This window comes from Schistocerca americana, chromosome 2 (assembly GCF_021461395.2).
Source record: "Schistocerca americana isolate TAMUIC-IGC-003095 chromosome 2, iqSchAmer2.1, whole genome shotgun sequence".
NCBI lineage: Eukaryota > Metazoa > Arthropoda > Insecta > Orthoptera > Acrididae > Schistocerca > Schistocerca americana.
The window spans coordinates 198401844-198409287 of record NC_060120.1 but is presented as its reverse complement, the minus strand read 5'-3'; positions in this window follow the sequence as shown (position 1 = coordinate 198409287).

Sequence of the window (7444 nt, the reverse complement as noted above, 5' to 3'; positions counted from 1 at the left end):
TCCCTGCGAGTGGAACCGTAAGGGCAATTACTGGCAGTAGTAGATGGAACGCCCCCCCCCCCCCCCCCCCCAAGCACGCACCAACGGTGGCTTGCAGGCTATATATGTATAAGCATATGTAGATGAACAAAGGTTTTGTAAGCAACTTTCTTTGTGGGTGGTCCACACTTCCTGATAATTCTTCCAATGAATCTCAGTTTGGCATGTGCCTTACCAGCGAGTGGTTTTAATTGGTCGTTCTACTTTAAATCGTTCGATATGCGTTCACCATACATATTTTATGAATGCGACTGTTTCCGCGACTGGTGCAATCGAACAATAAAAGGTCTTCCTGCCCATTTAAGCGGAACACATTAAATTTTTCGAGTTGAAGGTCGACCGCAAATACATGCATCAAGCGTGCACCCTTTGGAAGTCTTTATGCATTTCGCTACAATTTTCTACCGTTGCAGTTTCTCAGTGTACAATAGCATCCTTCGCAAAAAGTCTCATGAAATTTCCGACGTTATCTAGGAGGTCATTTATATGTATTGTGAAAAGTAATGGTTCTATCACAACCGCTGGGGTACGCTCGGAGTTTTTTGTATGTCAGAAGGTTTCTCTCCATAGGAGTGACATGTAGTGCTCTTCTTGCTAGCACCTCTTCAAACTTCTCACACACTTGGTATAATATTCCTTACGACCGTTTTTGTTGATTAAACGGCAGTGTGGAACTATATTGTACGCATTACGGAAGTCAAGGAACACTGTATTAAACCGCGCATCTCTATCTGCTGCTTTTTGGGTCTTGTGGACGAACAGTGCAACCTGGCTTTAACAGGATCGTTGCTTTTGCAATCCGTGTTGATTGCTTTAGAAGAGATTTTCGGCCTCCAGAAACCTCTTATTATGACTACATAAACTCCGTAATTCCGTAACGGAGTGTAATGCAATCATTGTCAAATATTTTACTACCTAATTTCCTAATTTAATTCCCTCAGTATCAGATGATTTAATTCAACTGCTTCCCATTGCTCTTCTCTTTTGTTGACATTCATCTCACAACCTCTTCACAAGGTACGAACCAATCCGTTCCACTGTTCTAGTAACACCTATGCCGTATATGCGCCGAGTTTAAATTCGGCACATTGAACTACAGTTCTCTTTCTAATTTTCTCCTTAACCGATTGCTCAATGTATATATTGAATAATATCAGCGTTGGTCTATAAACCTGACTAAACTCTCATCTGAAACACTACTTTTCTTTCATTTCCCTCGACTCCAGCAACCGCAATTGATTTCAGCTAAGGTTACTGATAACCACTCGATGTATATGTTTTATGTCTGCTGTGTTTATAATTTCAGAAATGGTATTCCAGTCAACGTTAAGGAATGCTTTCAGCAGTTCTATAAATGCTACAAACATAGGTTTGCCCTTCTTCAGGTTATCTCTTAAGGGGAAACAGCTGTGACAAACTGGGATTCGTTAGTACACTGAGGCTGAAAGGCGGCTGTTTTGGAATGAGCGTCTCCGTCCAGCGACAAATTGCACCATGCCCTGGGTAAGCCACTTGTTGATCAGTCAGTCACTTGCTTCGTCTCACGGCGAGAGGAACTCACCTTTGCTAGAAACAAGGAAATGCTAGTATACCTCACCCCAAAACCAAAAGCTGTGACTGGAGCAGACCAGTGGGAACGCTATGCGGCAGAATTAGTTTTAGTTACAGTAGGCTTCGATGATGAAGGGAAACAGTCTGGTACTTCGCCCATGGCAGCATGCAGTAGCGAGCAGTTGTTCGGCTTAGGTAAAGTTTTTTCCTTTTCGTATTCTCTTTTACATGTGCGTTTCGCGATAAGAATAGTTGGTATGTGTAAACTTTTTCAGTAGCTTCATAAAACGTGTTGATCTGAATACCATCGGTGCTATGCGTCTGTAAATTCAAGTGACTTACAAGCAGTTTTTCCCGCTCGTGACGATACTTTCAATTGATTTGTAATGTTATTCTTTTCGTGATTCTAAGATGTTGTTCCGAAGGGATGACAGATATTCACATGATCTACTCGTAAATTACAGTGAACTTCTGACAGCATTCCAACTTCGACTTTGTTTTTCTTGGAATTACCGATTCCGACATGTATATTTACTTCTATGTCGAAATTCTTACTAATTTTCATGGGATATCCTGTTTGTTGCAGTTGCATTGCACTTTATTAGCTATTTGACTCCACGTTTGTTGCCTATTAGAATTTCTTGTTTTGTAAAAGACTTTCAGCAAACCAGCTTAGTTGGCGCTGATGCAGTTTCTCCGAGATTTCCACGTCTGAGGCTATATAACTGCAAATAGTTATATTCACAACACATGGGAGGTGTTCACAGGTTACCGGGCAATATACATAACAGACGAAAAAAAACAAAAAACATTGGTCCCCACTCAGATCGGACCATAAATGTATTGTTTAAATACTTTGAAATTATGTAGTATGTGGTTAACAACTCATGGACGTGTTCAGTGTTCAGTTGTGCTGCTTCCGAGTAACTTTCCATCTTTTGTGTTGCGCTTGGCTTGAGCTTTCCAATTCCTAGGATTGATCGAAAAGTCAAATCGCATTATCAGTGGGCTACTTTCACCTTGTGGGAGCAGATTTCAGTGCACAAACTTTATTCACCAGTCTGCATAGACATTCATTTTGAAAGACGTGGCAGCTTACAAGGCAACCATTCTGAGCATTTAGGTTGTCGGCGTCAATTGAACACACTCGTGCTTTCATGTAAGGCCACACGTGAAGGTGAGCTGCGTTTACGTTTGGTCTGGGTGGTACAACTACTGACACACTTGAGTCAATCTGTCACACCATTAATTTGCATTTATGTACTACCTTGTTGTATGACACCCATGTGCTGGTGCAACATCACGCATGCACTTGTATTAACTGCCTCTACAGCGCTTAACGAGACTCTGCCTCACTTCTGCTTGAGACGATAATAATTAAAGGCGAAAGAGGGGATTCATCCACACTAACTATTCAAGGTGTTTTCTGAGTTAAGATGGCAACGTTACGTGGTATATAAGTTCACACGAGACAAAGGAGTAGAATGGAGTGCCTGTCTCCCGGACTATCAATTAGTAGAATAAAAACAGTCAGTCTAGATTGCAACTGATATCTGTTTATTCTAATAATAAGTTACAGTCAGACTCATCTTCAGACCAGTACCTCCTTGGTAACATGTAGAGCCTGTACTCGGAGCTGCTGTATGTACCGAAAGATACCGTCAAAAACAGCAGCTGTTGAGCAAATATTAGTTGTGATTTAGACTGACTGTTTTCGTTATAGTGCTTTAGAAAATCACTGCCTTCCAATACGACTTGAAAAATGATATCACTTATTTTTTCTCACCAAGAAATGAGATGTTTGTGCTGATAACTAGGATTAATGCATGCTCTAACGGCTATTGCTTTTTGCAACGATGCTTTAGTTAACTTCCTTCATGCCGGGATTACAGTCTGTCCATTCATTTTAGTGTTACAGCCATGATGGACCGTCCCGCGCTGCCCTCCCGTCATGTTTTCCGCAACGATGTGGCGTTATTTGAACGCGGTATGGATGGCCGTGTGGTCGGGACACCATTCTTATGGCAGTGGTCGTCTTCCAAGAAACTGGAAACGCTGTTTCTCACGCCCGTGTCTCCTTAACTTTCCACAGCAGACGCAGAGCACACCGTTTTATCAGACTAACTTTTATTATCTTACATATTTTTTGTAGTTAATTCAAAAACCATGATTTATCTAATGGAGATGATTTGGCACAGTAATGGCATAAATGGAACAATGAAAGTGATAACGAAAAGATAAACGTACTGCTCAGTAACGCACAAAAAAGAGGTATTTTGGTTTCACTTAATGAAAAGTTTTTCAAGTTGCATATTGCTGATCCTTCTCCATTGGCGTAATTTGCGGCTCGAGGTTAGTCGTGGTCATGTGTTCGTGGGAAGCTGATGTCGGGTAGTGTGTGTGTGTGCGGGGGGGGGGGGAGGGGGGGAGGGGATGTCTCGTTCGACCGGCTGCAGTGACTGTCTTCTCAGGACGTAGTTTTGTTTCTTCCCAGTCCGTTGAGCAAGGGAAAAATCCCTGGCAGTACCAGCAATAGAACCCCGGGCGTTTGCATGACCTCTCAGCAAACTTCAGGGCTACCAAGTTCTAAACATTTTAAAGATGTGAACCCGTGGATAACGCACAGCGCACTGTTGGGAGTATTTCCCGTAATGCCTGTTGAGCAAAAATGTTGTTAGATTATACTTGTCTATCGAAAGCTTTTCTGATCGGTTACGAAAGCAGCTGCAATTTCTAGAACAGAATGCTGTAATACTCCTATTTAAGAGAATGTAATCTCTGATATCGTTTGCGAAGAAGGAACTGTATTTGGTCAAGGAGTCTGGAATGCCTTTGCTTATCTCACACAGCGTCCGTCAGTGTATGAACAGCGCTAGGCGACTCATGTTTGTAGCAGACGATTAGTTCTTACAACACGCTTCCGTTCGCATTCCTATAAGCACAGGACGTCATTCATACGCTATTCTACCCTACTAAAATAATTGTTTCCCACTGCATTCGTCTTCTATCTAATGAAGTGACAGTATCGATAACAGCGACAAATGAATAAATGATATATGGTCCTTTTGCGTATCTTAATGGAGTATTGTTTCGTTACATCATTACAGCGCAATAAGAAGAGATGTGCTGTAGTAGTAATTAAATCAGTTTTCGTTCTTTGAACATACTTTCGGAATGATCGTTCAGGTAATGCGAACTATGAAATCGATTATGATTTTTCATGGGCATAAGTTGATACAAAAGTTTAAAAGTTATTTTACTGTTTAGTTCTCTAGCTAGTTCTACTTTTCGTTGCTTATACAGTTCCTCTCGATTCTAGTAAGCATTATGCTGCTTGCTATACTTCAAGTAATGCTGAAATAAAAAAATAAAAAAACGCAATCATGTCACTTGGTTGTTTAGTGTGCGTTTAAAAAACTCAGGTGCAGTATCATTGTCATTCAAGAGAGAATGAACAACAAATAAAATGAAAACAGAATTAGGTTTACTGCCTACGAAAAAATGTGTGACTCGCGCCTCCCGTCGGGGAGACCGTTCGCCGGTTGCAAGTCTTTCGATTTGACGCCACTCCGGCGACTTGCGCGTCGATGGGGGTGAAATGATGATGGTTAGGACAACTCAACACCCAGTGCCTGAGCGGAGAAAATCTCCATGCCAGCCGGCGGGAATCGAGCCTGGGCCCTTAGGATTGAAATTCTGTCGCGCTGACCTCTCAGCTACCGGGGACGGACTACTACGTACGGAGGAATCCTGGAATAACTGCAGCTATTGGTATTACTATATCTAGAATTCCTCATGCAGTATATTATGATTAAAAATTACTTATGTAACGAATGTGCCAGTTACAAAAAAGTGTACACCAACCGTCAGATCTGATAAAATATCGCCTGTTGCGCTTCTCGATCAATTAGGAGAAAGCTCATTTATGGTAGGTTCGTGTGCATCCCGTACAATGGCTATTTGAAAATTTTGATCGTGAGCGATCAAAAGTGAGAGCCTGTGTGACTACTATTTTGCAAATTAGCAGAAAATTTGTGGAGCAAGTACCACATTTTACACTGAGGTGAAAAAAGTCGTGGGATACCTCCTAATATCCTCTTTTTGCACGGAGTGGTGCGCCAACTCGACGTGGTATGAACTCAACAAGTCGGTGGAAATTCCCTGCAGAAATTCTGAGCCATGCTGCCCCTATAGCCGTTCATAATTCTGAAAGCGCTGCCGGTGCAGTATTATGTGTACAAACTGACCTCTTGATTATATCCAATAAATGTTCGCTGTTATTCAGGTCGGTCGATCTGGGTGTCCAAGTCATTCTCTCGAACTCTCCGGGATGTTCTTCAGGCCAGTCGCGAACAGTTAGCGCCTGGTGACATGATACATGATTATACATAAAAATTCCATCGTTGTTTGGGACAAGTGGTCGAACATAAACATTTCTAGTGAATGATCGGTTCAGGTGGACCAGAGGACCCAGTCCATTCCATGCAGACACAGTTCACGCATTATGGAGCCACCACCAGCTTGCACAGTGGCCTGTTCATAACCTTGGTCCAGGGCTCTGTGGGGTCTGTTTCACACTCGAACCATACCATCAGCTCTTACAAACTGAAATCGGGACTCATCTGACCATGCGAGGGTTTCCCAGTCGTCTAGGGTCCAAATGATGTGGTCACGAGCCTAGGAGAGGCGTTGCAGGCGATATCGTGTTGTTAGTAAACGCACTCGCATCGGTGGTGTGCTGCCATAGCCCATTTATGGCAAATTTCGCCTGACTGACCTAATGGATACGATCGTCGTACGTCCCACATTGGTTTCAGTGGTTATTTCACTCAGTGTGCTGGTTATCACTGAAAACTCTTCGCAAATACCGCTGCTCTCGGTCTTTCAGTGAATGCGGGCGGCCACTGCGTTGTCCGTGGTGAGAGATAACGCCTGAAATTTGGTATTCCCGGTACGCACTTCACACTGTAGATCCCGGAATACTGAATTCCCTAACGATTTCCAAAACTGAATGTCCCATGCGTCTAGCTCCAACTAGCATTCCTCGTTCGGAGTCTGCTATCGTCGTGCGGCCATAATCATTTCGGAAACGTTTTCACAAGAATCACCTGAGTACAAATGACAGTTCCGCCAACGCACTGTCCTTTTATACCTCGTGTGAGCGATACATGCGTCATCTGTATATGTGCATATCGCTCTACCATGGCTTTTGTCACCACAGTGTATGTGTTAGTACAGTTGAGGCGTATCGTAACAGTACTGTCAGTTTAAGACTGTATTACAAGTGGAACAACATTATATTTGAACAGAAAACAATACATAACTTTTGCTACTGAGCAGCCTGTCTCAAAAATGTTTGCATTGGTTGCACCTCTCCCCATTGCAGGATTCCGAGATAGTGTACCGATGATGACCCGCGATGGTGTCGTTTGTATCCAGATCCGTTACACGTCTGCAGCAGGCAGTGCTAAGACTGCCGAGCTGTCGCAGCTGTCGACGGCAGCCTGAAGTCGTGAGATCGCAGTTCCAGAGTGCGGACAATGTGAAACAAACGGCACTGACATACTTATGTAGTATATTTGTCTATACGATGACCTCTTACTCCGTGACACCCGCGGAACTGTTTCATTTCAGTGAGCAACACGACAAGGCTATACGCTTATTCCCATCGCAGCACAATCCTCTTAATTTTCAAATCGGATGACCTCTTACTCCGTGACACCCGCGGAACTGTTTCATTTCAGTGAGCAACACGACAAGGCTATACGCTTATTCCCATCGAAGCACAATCCTCTTAATTTTCAAATCGGATAGTGTGCACACATATTATTTCAACAGGGACTCTCCACTACAC